General features: G+C 52.7%; 1 non-coding gene across 1 annotated transcript; it reads right to left on the bottom strand.

Annotated features, from left to right (window-relative positions):
• Positions 1 to 549: 549 nt before the first annotated feature.
• Trnat-agu lies at positions 550 to 625 on the bottom strand. The gene has a single exon. It is a non-coding gene; the product is annotated as a tRNA-Thr (tRNA).
• Between the last annotated feature and the right edge of the window lie 14,434 nt (positions 626 to 15,059).

The raw sequence follows: 15,059 nt of genomic DNA, 5'->3' as shown, positions 1-15,059 counted from the left end.
AAGGTCCTCACAAGGGAACAAGGGCTTCGTCTTCCTGTCAGACTCTGCAGGCTGGCTCATACCCAAGAGGCCGGGTCCCTGCACCCAGGCCTCTCTCCTAGGCGCTGTCCCTGAGCTTTTGTGCTCAAGGCTAGCACTCTACCACTGGAGCCACAGCTCCACTCCTGGCTTTTGGGTGGTTCACTGGGGATTAGAGTCTCACAGACTTTCCTGCCCGAGGGGCTGGCTTCCAACCATGATCCTCAGATCTCAGCCTCCTGAGTAGCTAGGATGACAGGCGTGGGCCACCAGTGCCTGGCTGTAGGTTTTTTTTTCTGGCGTGATCTTGTACTTCAGCCTTGGCTGGCCTCGGTCTGGGAGACTGCTGTACCTCCTTTATAGCGGGGACCACAGACATAAGCCCCCATGCCCAGACACCACGGGAGTTTGCTAACACTTTGCCTCAGCCGCATTTGAACTGAGATCTTCTCAATCTCCACCTTGGGATTACAAGCACGAGTCAACATGCTCCGCCTGCTTGCTTGCTTATTTGGTGGTGGTGGTTGTTGTTGCTGTCACTGGGGATTGAACCCAGGGCCTCCTGCTCACTAAGCAGGTACTCTACCACTTGAGTCACGCCTCCAGCCCCAGCTCTGCCCAGGTCCCCTAACCTCACATCCCTACATTTCACAACGCTTGTTTCATTCATCAAAACCAGAAACCTGGCACCCATCCCCTGTCCTCCACGAGAGCCCGGAATCTGCGCCCATTTCCCTTGTCTCTTGGGAGCCCAGAACGCCACTGGAGAGCTTTTTTGGGGGGAAGATCAACACAGGGCTGTATGTTCCGCTCTCTCCTGGCTGTAGATCCTCCTCGGGAATGCGGGTCAAATGTTACTCCGTCCTGTCCCCTGCCCCCACTTGAAAGATTGTGGCGGGGGGGGGGGGGGGGGGGGGGAAGGGGAGAGAATTACTTAGCTATTTCCAGTACAGTGGCCTTCTTGGCTGCATTCCTTTTCCTCTTTCTGTTTTAAAACTTCATTCACATCACCAAATGGCCACTGGAACTTCCTGGGGGGGGGGGGGGGAGTTGGGAGGAAGCAACTTGGCAACTGGACTTCTGTCAATTTAAAAAAAAAAAAGAATTCTCTCTCTCTCTCTCTTTTTTAAATCTCTCCCCACCCCCAGCCCCTCACCTCCAAACTCCGTTTGTTCTTTTATGACTAAGGATATTTATGTCCTGCTTGCTTTAGAAGTTTATGAGCTGGTTTTCCTTTGAATTCCAGGCCAAGGTCAGTACTCTCCCGGCCCATGATGTCACAGCGTGTTGCCATGGCTACAGCCTATGATGTCATCCGATGCCCCTGGGGGAGGGGCTGGGAGGAGGGCTTGAAGCCTTGGCACCAGCTAGGGTTTGCTTTCACCTTTGGAAAAAGTCAGGGGACGTGAAGACGGAAGATTGGAGTGGCTGCCAAAATGCCACCAACCTCTAAAATCACAGAGCACAATCAAAGGCTCCGGACTTCTGAGAGAAACAGGGGAGAGAGGAGTAAACACATTCCTAGCACACAGAACCCTGTATTTGCAAAGAGACCACCGGGAAGACATGCACGCACGTACGCGCGTGTGCGCAGCGCGGGCACACGCACGCACACACACACACACACACACACAAGGCTAAAGTACCCTAGATCAGCTATGTTTCACGAGGTGTCTTCTGTCTTTAATCTGATCTGTCTCTCCCTGAGCATAAAAGCAAAAGTTTGGAGTCTTTTTTTTTTTTTCCCTTTTTAAACGGAATTACAAACCAGGAATGCTTCTTAAGGCTTTTTAATAAATGGAGAGAAGACGGAGAGGGTGGGGGAAAGAACAAAAAGAAAATGTCCAGAAGACAGTTTTCATGCCCCACCCTTAGCCTCCTCCCTCCTCACCCCTTCCCCGCCTCCTCCCCGCTCCCCACAACTTAGGGTCAGGGGAAGGGGGTTGGGGGTGTTTGATTGTGACCATGTGTGGGACAGGGGTGGCTTTATTCTATAAACTCAATCCCCACAAGAAGTCTATTTGTGTAGTGATTAACGGGAGATGGGAGACCCCAAGTTGTGCCAGACCCCCGTTGTGTGGGTGCTGGTCTGCAGCTCATGCACGGTCATTAAGCATTTTGTTGTCTAATGACAAGCCAGCCACGGTGACCGGCAGACAGCGGTTATTCTGAACACACACTCTCCCCAAATCTCTTCTTGGCACGTCTTTTAAGGAAACTCAACTCAGAAGGAATGTCAAGACATTTGTAATTAGAGCTAGAAGGGGGGAAAAGAAAAAAAAGGGGGGGGGAATTGTGGAAGATTGCCGGGGCCAGCTTTTATGTTGTCTTTCTAGGACTTTCCATGTCATTCCGTCTCTAGCCCGCCATGGGCCTGATCCATCGCCCATCCTCCACTCATCCCGGGCCTCTGGCTCTTTCTTCTTTCCCTCTGGGAATACCCGGGTCACGTCCCTGTCCCCCAGAATAGGTTAAGGAAAAAATTAAAAACTAGAAAAGAAAAGCAGCAGCCTTGAACATCTTGGGCCAGGCCTGGGCTTAGAACTGAGAACTCTGTCTCTAAGAGGTAGATGGGCACCATGTGGGGGTCCCACGATGCTCTCAGAAGACATGTTTTAATGCTGGGGGGAGGGGAGGTTAAAGAACTCTTCTTCTCTCCCCTCCCTGCCCCCCCCGCCCCCCGCTCCTGCTCCGGCCCTGAGGTTTGAACTCAGGGCCTGGACGCTGTCCCTGAGCATGCTGCTCAAGGCTAGCACTCTACCACTTGGTGCTACAGCTCCGCTTCCATTTCCATGATTTCACTGTGGGTGGGGTGTGAGAGTAACAGGCAGTGACCCCATCCCGCAGTGACGGTAGAGGAGCGCATTGCTGTCTGTCTGTCTGTCTGTCTGTCTGCAGTTGAGCATGCTGGGAGGGGCCTGCTTGCCTGAGGACCAGGTGTCCGCACATGTGTGTGTCTTTTGCACGCATTGCAGGTGTGCCGGGAGGGGGGGGTGAGGTAGGGCTGTCATTTCGGCCATCTTGCTATAGAGTACAAAGGTTCCTGTATGTGCTCACAGCACACAAAGGGGCCGGATGAACTTTCTAGAAGTGCCTGCGGAGAGACTTTCGGAAAATAGGCAGAATCCACAAGGTGAGACACCCTCAGTCTCGAGATGGCTGGAGTCTGGGGAGTCTCAGGAAACAAACGCCATCTTTGAAGCGATTTCTTCCTGCCATTACGTGTTGGTTTGGGGGTTCCGGGTTTTAGGGCCCCTCCCTTGCTCCACACAATGACCAAAAAGGTGTTCCCCGCTTTTCTAACTGCTGGCCATCTGGGAAGGCCACCGCAGGCCCTGGAACCGCCTCTCCCAGGAGGCCCTCTGGGGTGCCTGCTTCCAGAAACTTCCTTGGGTTTCCACAGGAAAAGGATGTTAAGGAAAACAGACTTGGTTGTTGGTGGCGTGTAGCTGTGTTGGTTCCACAAGGACCCCGCATTTGAGAGTTGGCGATGAGGCTCTAGTAAGTCTGGGATGAGCAATGGCGGTTCTAGTACAAGAGGCGTGGGTCAGTATTTCCTTTCCATGGCAAAAGAGGGGGTGGTGACGCACAGCCTCTGTCCTCCAGCAGGTTAAAAGGGATGTTTGCTTCCAGTAGTCTCAGCAGGGCCGTCGGTCCATTTCAAGTGTCATTCTGCAACTCCATCTCTCATACAAGGCTGCTCCGGGAACACAAAGACAGGAAATCCAATTCCACGCAGGTCCCATGACTCGTGTGTGTGTGTGTGTGTGTGTGTGTGTGTGTGTGTACACGGGGGATGACGATGTGGTGTTCTCTTCAATCAGGTCATAGAGTGGATGGATTGTTCCTACAGCATGACACACACCCGGAAAGATTCCAGAAGGGTCCTCTGAATAAATGAAGCTGCTCATAAGCAGAAGAGAGGAAACCTGTACCATTTGGATTTGTTGCTGTTGGTGGTTGGTTTTCTTTGTTTGGGGCTTCTCTGGGTTTTTTTTGGGGGGGGAGTTGTTTTTTGGCTTGTTTTGTTTCATATTTGCAATCCTCCAGCCTCAGCCTCCTGAGTACTGGAATTACAGGAAGGTACCACCATCACTGGCTTGGATTTCTCTGTCTTTAAGAACATCTCTCTGGGATTCTCTGAGTGGATTTTGACTCTGTTTTTCCTGCCGTTGTAACAGACACAGAGAAAAGCATGAGAGCAGGAGCCTGGGAAGAGAGGCGGAAGCACAGGTTCCTGGAATTGCCACCATGTCTCTGTGTGTCCACCGGTCCCTGTCCCCATCCATCCGCAGCGACAAGCAAGCTCTCCTGACATCTGACAGATGGATGACTTCGGCCTGGTTTCCTGCTTTACATAAATGCAACCAAGGCCTCAGAATCTGGCTTTTTCTTTGGTGGGGGAGAGAGCGGTCCTGGGGCTTGAATTCAGGGCTTGGGCACTGTCCCTGAGCCTCTTTGTGCTAACGCTCTAGCACGTAAGCCATGGCACCACTGCCAGCTTTTTCTGAGTCGTTTAGTGGAGATATGGGTCTCAGGGACTTCTCTGCCTAGGCTAGTTTCCAACCATGATCCACAGATCTCTGCCTCCTGAGCCGCTAGGATGACAGGTGTGACCCTGAAAGGAAATGGATGCTTTCCCTGTGTCGCTCCTGGCATTGATGCTTGGTGCTTCTTACCTAGAGGCCACCATGTGCCTCCTGAAACATTAGGCCATGTCTAGAGACACACAACTCTCATCAATGAGGGGACATCTAACCGTGGGCCAGGCCTGGGGTGCTGAGAGATGCCCTATGTCACACAGGCCGGCGGAGAATGACGGGGTCCGAAGTCACGGTAGTGTTGGGGTGCAGAGCCCTCATTTACATCAACAGTCTCTCTCCGTTCAGCTCTGATCTCCTCTGAAACGTGGTGCTCAGCGCTCCAGGCAGAGGTAGAGCTAGCCCGAACTACACGTCAAGTTCAAAGCCTTGTTGAAGAGACAAGTTTATTGACCTCTAGTTTTACAGCCGAGGCGGGGAGGCCGGGGAGGCAGGAAGTGGGTCTGGATGTCAGGAAGACCAGAAGATGACTTCTCCATCTTTTCCGGGGATAAATTCAACCAGGGAGCCCGCGGCTGGCCGGCCTCGTCAAGCTAAGGAAGGAAATGACAGCAACGTTCTTAGGAAAAGGGACACGCCAAGGTACGCAGACGCGGATGGACAGCTGAAAAGCTGGGCACTTGTGGCTCCCGCCTGTCAGCCTGGCCCCTTGAGGAGGGACCAAAGCTCAAAGCCAGCCTGGGTAAGAAAGTCCATACGACCCTTATCTCCAAATAACCATCCAAAAGCCATACGGGGAGCTGTGGCTCAAGAGCACTAGCCTTGAATGAAAAAGCTCAGGGACAAGGCCTAGGCCCTGAGTTTAAGCCCCAGGGTCTACAACAACAACAAAAAAGAAATAAACCAAGAGACAACTGGACAAATTCTCCATGGCTCTGAACACACTCTCGTGTGTGTGTGTGTGTGTGTGTGTGTGTGTGTGTGTGCATGCACACATGAAAGGTCTCCCCTAAGGGGTCTCTGGCTTGGTTGCCAAGTGGGATTTGGGGAAATGATTGGCTCCTGTGGGTGGCGACCTAACCAATGGATTCATCCCTGAAGGGCTGAGAAAGGGGCCTGGTTGGAGGGGTCACAGGGGGCATGGCCTGGACAGCTACACTTTGTCCCTCTCCTCTCTCTCTCTATTTCCTGGCTGCCATGAGTTGAACAGTTCCGCTTCTCCACACCACTAAGGCAGTCTGTCTCCCTAAAGCCACGCTACCGGCGACCAGGAACTCAGACCTCTAAACCCATGAGCCTAAATAGATCCTTCCTTGTGTGGTTTTGCGGAGGTGTTTTATCACCGTGGTGTGCAGGCTGATGCAGGGAGTTTGTCCTGTGTGTCTCCAGATCATTAACAAGAATTTCTTTTGTGCATGTGTGCCAGTAGTGGGGCTTGAACTCAGGGCCCCAGACTCAGGGCTGACAGGCTACCACTTGGGCTCCACCTCTACGTGCAGGGAGCAATAGTCTTTACCCTCTCTAAGGATTTTTCCATTGTCCCCTCCGGGGACACACTATCCACCAGTGGAGAATCACTCACATAACCCCACTGAGGCCTGGTGTTCCGACTCCAGTAGAGACAGTGTGAAAGAAAGGTGGGGTGGGGGAGGAAGGAAGGAAGGAAGGAAGGAAGGAAGGAAGGAAAAAAGGAAGGAGGGAGGGAGGGAGGAAAATAAGGAGGAGGAAAAAGAGAAAGGAAAAGAAAGAGGAAGGAGAGGGAGGAGGAGAAGGAAGAAGAGTGGAAGGAGGAAGAATGAGAGGTAGAGGAAGAGAAGGAGGAAGAGGAAGAGGAGGAGGAAGAGGAGGAGGAGGAGGAGGAAGAGGAGGAGGAGGAGGAGGAAGAAGAGGAGGAGGAAGAGGAGAGGAGGAAGAAGAAGAGGAGGAAGAGGAGGAGGAAGAGGAGGAGGAGGAAGAAGAGGAAGAGGAGGAGGAAGAGGAGGAAGAGGAGGAAGAGGAGAAGAAAGAGAAGGAGGAGGAGGAGGAGGAAGAGGAGGAGGAGGAGGAAGAGGAGGAAGAGGTAGAGAAGGAGGAGGAGGAGGAGGTGGTGGTAGTCCCAGCTCCCACGTGGCCTAGCATGTGGACTGAAGGCCAGTCACTGTCATTCTTCCCTGAGAGGCAGTGTCCCTAGGAGACTCAGCACACCATCCTCATAGTCTAAAGAGTTAAAAATACACAAGCATGCAGAGGAGCCCTGGGTTCCTCCCTGGGATGGGGCCGGCTCTGGGGTGGGGGTGAGGAGGAGGGAGGGCTACCGCTGATGACAGCCCTTGAAGAAGTGGCCCCCTGGGGGGAGCGTCAGCCGCATGTGCTGCTCCTCGTTGGAGGGACATGGTGCACTCTTCCAGACTCTGATTGGGTTTTAATTGTGTTTGGAGCATCTCCCTCCCTGTGCACCAGCTGAATTCATCCAGACCGCGTTCACCCCTTCCCGCCGCCCGGCCCCTGCTGCGTCTGCCCTGCTGCTGGGGGGAGGGGTGGGCGCACATCCCACAACAACTCTCTCCACACGAGCCAGACAGGAACTGGAACTTTCTGGATGCGTTCTGATGCTGGAAACCAAGCCCAGAGTCTTGTGAAGGCCAAGCAAGCCGCGTCCCTGGGACTTCTTTCCCATTGGGAACAGGCCAGGCTGCGGCAGGTGAAGGGACCTGGGAAGCCCTGAGCTGTGGGCTCAGGTGTGAACTGTCGGCACCCAGGAGCAGGTGTGCGCTCCGCCATGCACTCTAGACCCCCAAGGTCATGCGGACGTGACCTTCCATGTCAGGCGCCCAGGCTCCGAGGTTGAGAGATAAAAGATCTGCTTCTCCCCTTCAGGTACCAGAAGAGAGACACTTGTCATTAGACAAGTCCCTTCCTTCTTTCCCTCCCTCTCTCCCTCCTTCCTTCCTTTCTTCCTTCCTTCTTTCTTTCCTTCCTCCTTTCCTTCCTTCCTTCCCTCCTCCTTTCCTTCCCTCCCTTTCCTTCCTCCCTCCCTCCCTCCTTCCTTCTTCTTTCCTTCTCTCCTTCCTTCCTTTTCTCCCAAGCCCAGATCCAGACACTACCTCCAAGCCATTGAGTAGAGTTGGCTCAACACCCATGGTCAATATCCTCTGCCCTCAAAAGCCTTTTACCCAACACTCTAGAAAACAACAGCTTCACTTTCTTGGTCCCTTGGCAGCTAGAACCGGCCACGTGGCCCAGTTTGAGCCAATGAACGATAGGCAGAGGCCAGGTGCTGTGGTGAATGCTTACAGTCTCAGCACCTAGGAGGCTGAGGTAAGAGGAGCTCCATTTTCAAGACCAGACTGGACTACATAATGGGACTATCTCAACATCACCAATAATAATAATAATATGATAAACTGGAAGCTGTCTTTGGACATATTGAATTCTGTTTTGCTTAGCAGAGTCGTGGCTGGGGTGATGCACCTCTGCTTGTTTGATGGGCCGTGGGCGGGAGACCAATCTCATCTGATAAAAATGTTGGCAGGGCATCAGCTTAGCTAGGAGAAGAGCTGTTTACTAGCAACTGGAAACAGTCTGGCTATCCAACAGAGAGGGTGCTTGCCAGGCGGAGGAGAATCCTCACACCCCCACACAATGAGGGCCTAGGAAGTTTCCACGTGCAAACTAGCTCATTTAGAAAGGGAAGCCCATCCTATCTCATTAAGATTGTGTGTGTGTGTGTGTGTGTGTGTGTGTGTGTGTGTGTGTGTGTCTGTGTCTGTGTGTGTGTGTCTGTGTCTGTGTCTGTGTCTGTGTATGCCCATACTGGGCCTTACAATTGTGCTTGACTTTCTGCTCAAGGCTAACACTCTACCACTTTAACCACAGCTCCACTTCCAGCTTTTTGCTGGTTCATTGGAGATAAAAATCTCATTGACTTTCTGTCCCTAGCCTGGCTTTGAACCAAAATCCTCAGATTGCAGCTTCCTGAGTGGCTAGGAGTACAGGTATGAGCCACCCAGCACCTGGCATTTTGCCTAACAAAAAACAAGCATAGGGGGCTGGGAAGGTGGCTCAGTGGTAGAGTGCTTGCCTTGCATGCATGAGGCCCTGGGTTTGATTCCTCAGCACCACATACACAGAAAAAGACAGAAGTGGCCCTGTGGCTCAAGTGATAGAGTGCTAGCCTTAAGCTGAAGAGCTGAGGGACAGTGCCCAGGCCGAGTTCAGACCCCATGACAAACAAAAAAACCAAAAACAAAAAACCAAGTATAAGCAGTATCTGTAATGTACACACACACACACACACACACATGTACATATCTTATTTTCATTAAAAGTATATATACTGAGCTGTGGCTTGGAGGCTGTATAGTAGAATGCTTGCCTAGCATGTGCAAGGCCCTGGGTTCCATCTCTAGTTCTGGAAAAGCAAAGCCATACAAGGAGCCTGGCGCCAGTAGCTCACACCTGCAATCCTAGCTTCTCAAGAGGCTGATATCTGAGGATCGTGGTTTGAAGCTAGCCTGGGCAAGAAAGTCTGTGGGACTCTAATCTCTACAACATTACCCAAAAAGCCAAAAATGGAGCTGTAGCTCAAGTAGTCGAGCACTAGCCTTGACCAGGAGAAATTCAGGGACAGCACTCAGATCCAGGAGTACAAGTCCCAGAACCAGCACCAAAACAAAAATGAAAACAAAACCAGCCATAGAAGGGAAAACTGCAGGTCCGACCCTTTCTCACACATTTTCTTCTTTTTCCTTATCTGCCTTCCTTCCTTCCTTCCTTCCTTCCTTCCTTCCTTCCTTTATTCCTTCCTTCCTTCCTTCCCCTGTCCATACTACTTGTTGGGCTTTTCCAATGTTGCTGTTTGTTAGCTGTTCATCTCTTTATGTTTGCCAAGGCCTAGAAGCTTCCACTGGGAACAATATTAATCCAATCAAGATCTTCCTGTCCTGGCAGCATACGCCGGGGGCGGATGAGCCTACTGTGATTTTTAAGAATCCAAGAGGGTGTGGAATCAGGAGGTCTCCCCCTGTGCTGGCTAGCGCCAACTCACGATGAAGTTGACAACCCGTGACACTTCTGTATCTCCTGAACCCCACCCGTAGGTGCCATCTTTAAGCCCCAACCAAAGAGAGCGTGGCAAGTGGGAAATCCTACCTTCCAACACCCGAGATAAGAAATGCCCCCTTCCCTCTCTTATTCAGATAAATGACTCATCCCCGAGGAAGGCCCATTAAAAAAAAAAAGATGGCAGGCAAAGGCATTTGTGACAGGATGGCTGGAGTGACATCATGTCAGGAGAATGAATATACAATGGATTTTGCAGATGGGAGGTGCCTGTGAGTTTGGGGGCCCTCCAAGCGTTCAGGCATGGCTAGAAAAGAACTCTGCCTAACACCCCCCCAAAATATGACTCTCTGGGGGAAAGAGGGAGATAGCTCCCTCCAAGTCCAGCCTGTCACCTGACAAGGAGGAGCATGAATTCCCTGCCCCCCCCACCTCCCCTCCCCCACACCCACCCTGGGGGAAGCAGCCGCAGGAATGGGTTGATCTGGATCCTGGGCATGATGAAAACAGAGAATGGGAGGAGGGAGGTGGGAGACAAGTTGGGGTGACACGCAGGGTGATTCTGAGCTCAGATCTTCCCCCCCCTCCCCCCAAGAAAATCTTTCTCATGCTTTCTCAGAGTCCTGGCAGTGTCAGCCCAGAAGGGACCAAGTACAAGGCAAGAAGCAGCAAAAAATTCCCCCCTGAGGCTTGGGGTGAAGGGGATTGTCTCCCCTCCCTCCTTCCCTCTCTCCTTCCCTCCCTCCCTCCTCCCTGGCCAGGGGTCCAGATGCTGCTGTCTCTTAGAGCTCAAGCCACAGAGGCCCCAAACACAGCCCTGACCTCTGCTTCACATCCCCGGCACCACCGCTGATCAAAAGGAGCAACCGGTCCACCCTCAACCCGCCCCATGGCCCCCCCCCATTTTCCTCCCCCCCTCCACCCCACCCAGAGGATTCAAAACGACTGGCTGGTGTGGCTTCTATTAAGCCAGCAGTGGCACCCAGGATGTCAGAAAAGTTGACTGCCGAGCGTCATGAATCACGGGAGTCCAGTCGCTGGGGGCCAGCCCCGTGACCTTTAAAGCACGATAATATTACTGACACAGAACATAGTTATAGAATCATTAAGATAAACGGCGTTGGCCCAATCGCCCTTCCACTCCCAGGCGGTGCGGGGGCCTCTGGCTGATGCCCATAGCTCCTTCCCTTCAGCCGCCGGCCTGGCTGGACCACACGCACGGCCTTCATTTCCTCCCTGGATAAATAGCCACCAGGAAGCCCGGCTGGAGCTACAGGTCTCCTCTGTGACTCCAAGACTTAAGTGCCAGCCGGGCGCCGGGGGCTCAGGCCTGGCATCCTAGCCACTCCAGAGGCTGAGATCTGAGGATCACAGTTCAAAGCCAGCCTGGCCTATCTCTAACAAACCACCAGAAAAGCTATCAGTGGAGCTGTGCTCAAAATGGTAGAGCGCTAGCCTTGAACACAAAGAGCTCTGGGACAGTGCCCAGACCCTGAGTTCAAACCCCAGAACGGACCAAAAAAAAAAAGAAAACAAAGAAAAGACTTCTGTGTCTTTTTCTCCCTCCTGGGGCCCTTCTGTACCCAAGGGACTTAGGGCCCCCATAAAACATCTAGGTGGCGATGATCTGGATATCCTGTCCACCTAGGGGCACAAATACCTCTCCCCAGAACCTGTAACAGCCCGCCCCACCCCCGTTTTGAAATACCAGAGATGACTGAGAGATGTCCAGGGCACTGCTAGGGACACGTGTGTGCCCACCACCCAGCCTTTTTCATGTTTGCTTGTCTGCCTGTTTTTTCTTGTTTTTTGTTTTTTCGGTTGTGGGGCTTGAACTCGGGGCCTGGGTGCTGTCCCTGAGCTCTTTATGCTGAAGACTCTTCCATTTTGAGCCACAGCACCACTTCCTGATTTTCTGGTGGTCCACTGGAGATAAGCTTTTTTCTTTCTTTTTTTTTTCTCTCTCTCTTGGTCTCTCTCTGTCTTTCTCTGTGTCTCTGTCTTTCTCTGTGTCTCTGTCTTTCTCTGTGTCTCTGTGTCTCTGTCTCTGTCTGTGTCTCTGTCTGTCTTTCTCTGTGTCTCTGTCTCTGTCTGTATCTCTGTCTTTCTCTGTGTCTCTGTCTCTGTCTGTATCTCTGTCTCTGTCTCTCTGTCTGTCTCTGTGTCTGTGTCTCTATCTCTGTCTCTGTCTCTGTCCGTGTCTGTGTCTCTGTCTCTCATTCTATCGCTGAGCCTGGCTTGTCACTTTAGATCTTCCCGCTTCAGCTCCCCAGAGCTGGGATTATAGGAATGTACCGCCACACCCAACACTTGCCCAAACTTTTGCATGTCCAGAGAAGACACAGGGCCATAGAGGCAGTCTCAGAACTTAGATCAGTTTCAGGCAGTGCCTGGGTTCAAAGAAAGGCCAGTCTCCTCAGAAACATAAACCAGTTCCAGCTAGGGTGAAGTGAACAGGCACCAGACAGGCATATTGGCCCCGTGTATGCACGCACACACACGTGCACGCGCACGCGCACACACACACACACATACACACACACACACATGCCTGCAAACACTAATTTTGTACTCAGCTGTCATAAAACTTGAGACACTTCTCGATGGGTGAAAGGTCGGGAGGGAGGGGAAGCATCATTTTTCTGTTATTAATTACACCTTATCCATTGTGTGTGGATTGCACTTAGATAAAGTTACAGCTCTGTTTTATTAGGGAGCCTCCAGGATCGTGTACAGCAAGGGGGGGTGGATGTTGGGAGAACAAGACAAAGAAAATCACTGGAAAGGGGAAGCAGGGGGAAGGTGAGGGGGAAGGGGGCGCGTTGTTTGTTTCTCTGCTTAGAGGCCCAGCTAGCCTCTGCTAGGCCATTTCTGAGACCTGGGCCCTGAATACACTCAGTGCTCTGTGGGCTTGGGGTTAAAGAAGGGAGAAAAGAGAGAGTGGGTGGGAGCGGGGGCCAATGCTGCCTTGGGGTTCTCCCCAACCGGCATGGGGGGCGGGGTACGGAGACTGAGCAGAGAGCTAGGCAGATACAAGGGAGTCTAGAACACCCCACCCCATGCTTGGTTCCAAGACTAACCTACAGAAACCTAGGCCTCGGTGAGCCCTGCCGGACCTCAGGGTTGAGCAAGGGGAGCAAGGGGGTGGCAGAGAAAAAGAATTAAATTGAAAACAAGAAAGCATCCACGATTACAAAACCTAGCTGCGATTCGCGGCTCCTCCCTCTGCTCCAGAGCAAGTCATTCGCGTCTCAGTTTCCCCAATTTGGAAACCAGCACAAATACCAGGATCGTCAGTCGGATAACCTTTCTCAACCGCAACGTTGCAACTGCGCCGTTAAAAAAGAATACCTTCCATGAGCACGCGGTCACGCTCACTCACCCTGCCCAGGCTACCGGAAGATCGCGGAACAAGAGGCCCACCAGGACCCATAAATCACGGCGCAGATAGAATTTATTGTTATTAATATGATCTGCCCTGTCCTTCCCGGGCCCGCGGGCCGCCAGGAGAGTCTGGGGTCTGTCAGTGTGCACTTGGCCACGGGTTTGGCTTTTCTCCTGTTCTTTCTCGAGTCTGGCTTCTAATCACAAGGTCCGAACTCTCCCCGCGGAGGTTGAACTCAGTGCTCGTCTGGGACGACACACAATATATTACGTCCTGTCCTGTTGAGCGATCTGGCTTGTGTCTCTACAGCACAGGCCCGCCATATGCTGAGGGTTTATGGGGTACCAGGCTCTGGGTCGGGCCTTTCAGCATGACGGGGGGTGGGGGGATTGCACCAAAAGCTCCCCCCCCCAGATGCTCTTCCCTCTCCCCCCCCAGTCACACCAGGGTGTGGGGGGGAGACCCTGAGGGTGGGGGAGGGGTTAGACTGGCAGGGCCTGTCACTCCAAATCACTGCAACTCCCCAACCAGGTCCCAGGGTGACTAGAAGTTTCTCTTGGAAGTGGGATCTGCTCTCTCTCTCTCTTGAATTTAAGCCTCCACTCTGGAGTTGTAACTTTAGAGAGCAGGGAAGGGAGGGTGGGAAGGAAGGGAAAGAGGGAGGGAGAGAGGGAAGGAAGGAGGGAGGGAAGGAAGGAGGGAGGGAGACAGGCTACATCTTCAAGAAAGGCTTCTATCTGCACATCAGAATGTCTCCCGGGGTTGGGCCAGGAATCCAGGCCCGGGGGCCCCACCGGGAGTCCTGCCAAGGGTTCCTTTGATCCTTCTCTACAGTCCTGGCCTCCCCGATGTAATCGGCCTGGCAGTCCTGATGTCTAACTCACCGTAGCCCCAGCAGTGACCGCCGCAGGCGCCAGGCCAGTTGTGAGGGCTCTGGGCCCTTGGTGGAAAGGCCGAAGGGAGAGTCCACCTTGCCCGGCAGGAACGAGACCCTGCATCTGGAGAAAGGACCCCCCCCCCATCCATCCATCCATCCATCCATCCATCCATCCATCCATCCATCCATCCATCCATCCATCCCCGGGTACCAGGCATCACAGTGCCCGACTCCTAGTCCTGGTTGCTTGCTCTGGGCTTCCCTTTTTTGCTCTGTCCTGTCTTCTTCAGAAATGTTGCTTTTCCTGATCCTTTGCTGGGATCTTGTCTGCTGTGTGTCCAGGTGCATCCAATGCTCTCCACAGTTTTCTTCTCTCTCCTCTGTCTGTCTCTCTCTCTGTGTCTGTCTCTCTCTCTCTGTCTCTCTGTCTCTGTCTCTCTCTCCATCTCCTCTTCTTTCTCAATCCCTCTCTCTATCTCTCTCTTCTTTCATATTTCCCTTTTCACTTTTATCTCAGATTTTTTCTGGACCTCTCTGCCCTTTCTCCCCCACCCCTGCTGTTTTTCCATCCCACTTCTCACACACACACACACACACACACACACACACACCTTCTCTGCGTCTCTTTCTCCCTGTGGGTCCATCCGTCCCTCTGTCTGTCTCCCATGCACCCGTCCCACGGCACACCTTGCCCACAGCACACACAGACACAAGATGGAGAGGAAGAGATGGGAATGACCAGAGTTCAGAGCCCCCACGCACACACACGCCGTGGGGTGCACAGCATGGCTCTCTCTCTCTACACCCCAGAACCAGTGTCCCTTTCCAGCCTTGGAGGTCTGTAGGGCAGAGGCCAATAGCATCCATTTCCCCCCCCCCCCCATCCCTACTCCCAAAACCTTCCAGGTACGCTAATCAATTTCCAGTTCACCCTGACAGCTGGACTCTCAGTTTCCAAGTGAACCAACAGTTATCAGAGCCAAAACGTCCCTGACACCTCAAGCTTCAGGAGCACCCTGAAACTTTTCAGGCCCAAATAACTGCCTTCATTGGAAGAAGAAAAAAAAAATCAGTGTCTGCCAAAAACCCAGACACCAGTGGCTCACGCACGCCTGTAATCCCAGCGACTCAGGAGGCTGAGATGTGAAGATTGCGGTTCAAAGTCAACCCGGACAGAGAAGTCTGTGAGACTCTTTCG

Source organism: Dipodomys spectabilis, unplaced genomic scaffold, assembly GCF_019054845.1.
Source record: "Dipodomys spectabilis isolate Male_0828 unplaced genomic scaffold, ASM1905484v1 ptg000649l, whole genome shotgun sequence".
NCBI lineage: Eukaryota > Metazoa > Chordata > Mammalia > Rodentia > Heteromyidae > Dipodomys > Dipodomys spectabilis.
Note: the sequence above shows the minus strand (reverse complement) of the source record. Positions and strands in the feature narration are given on the sequence as shown.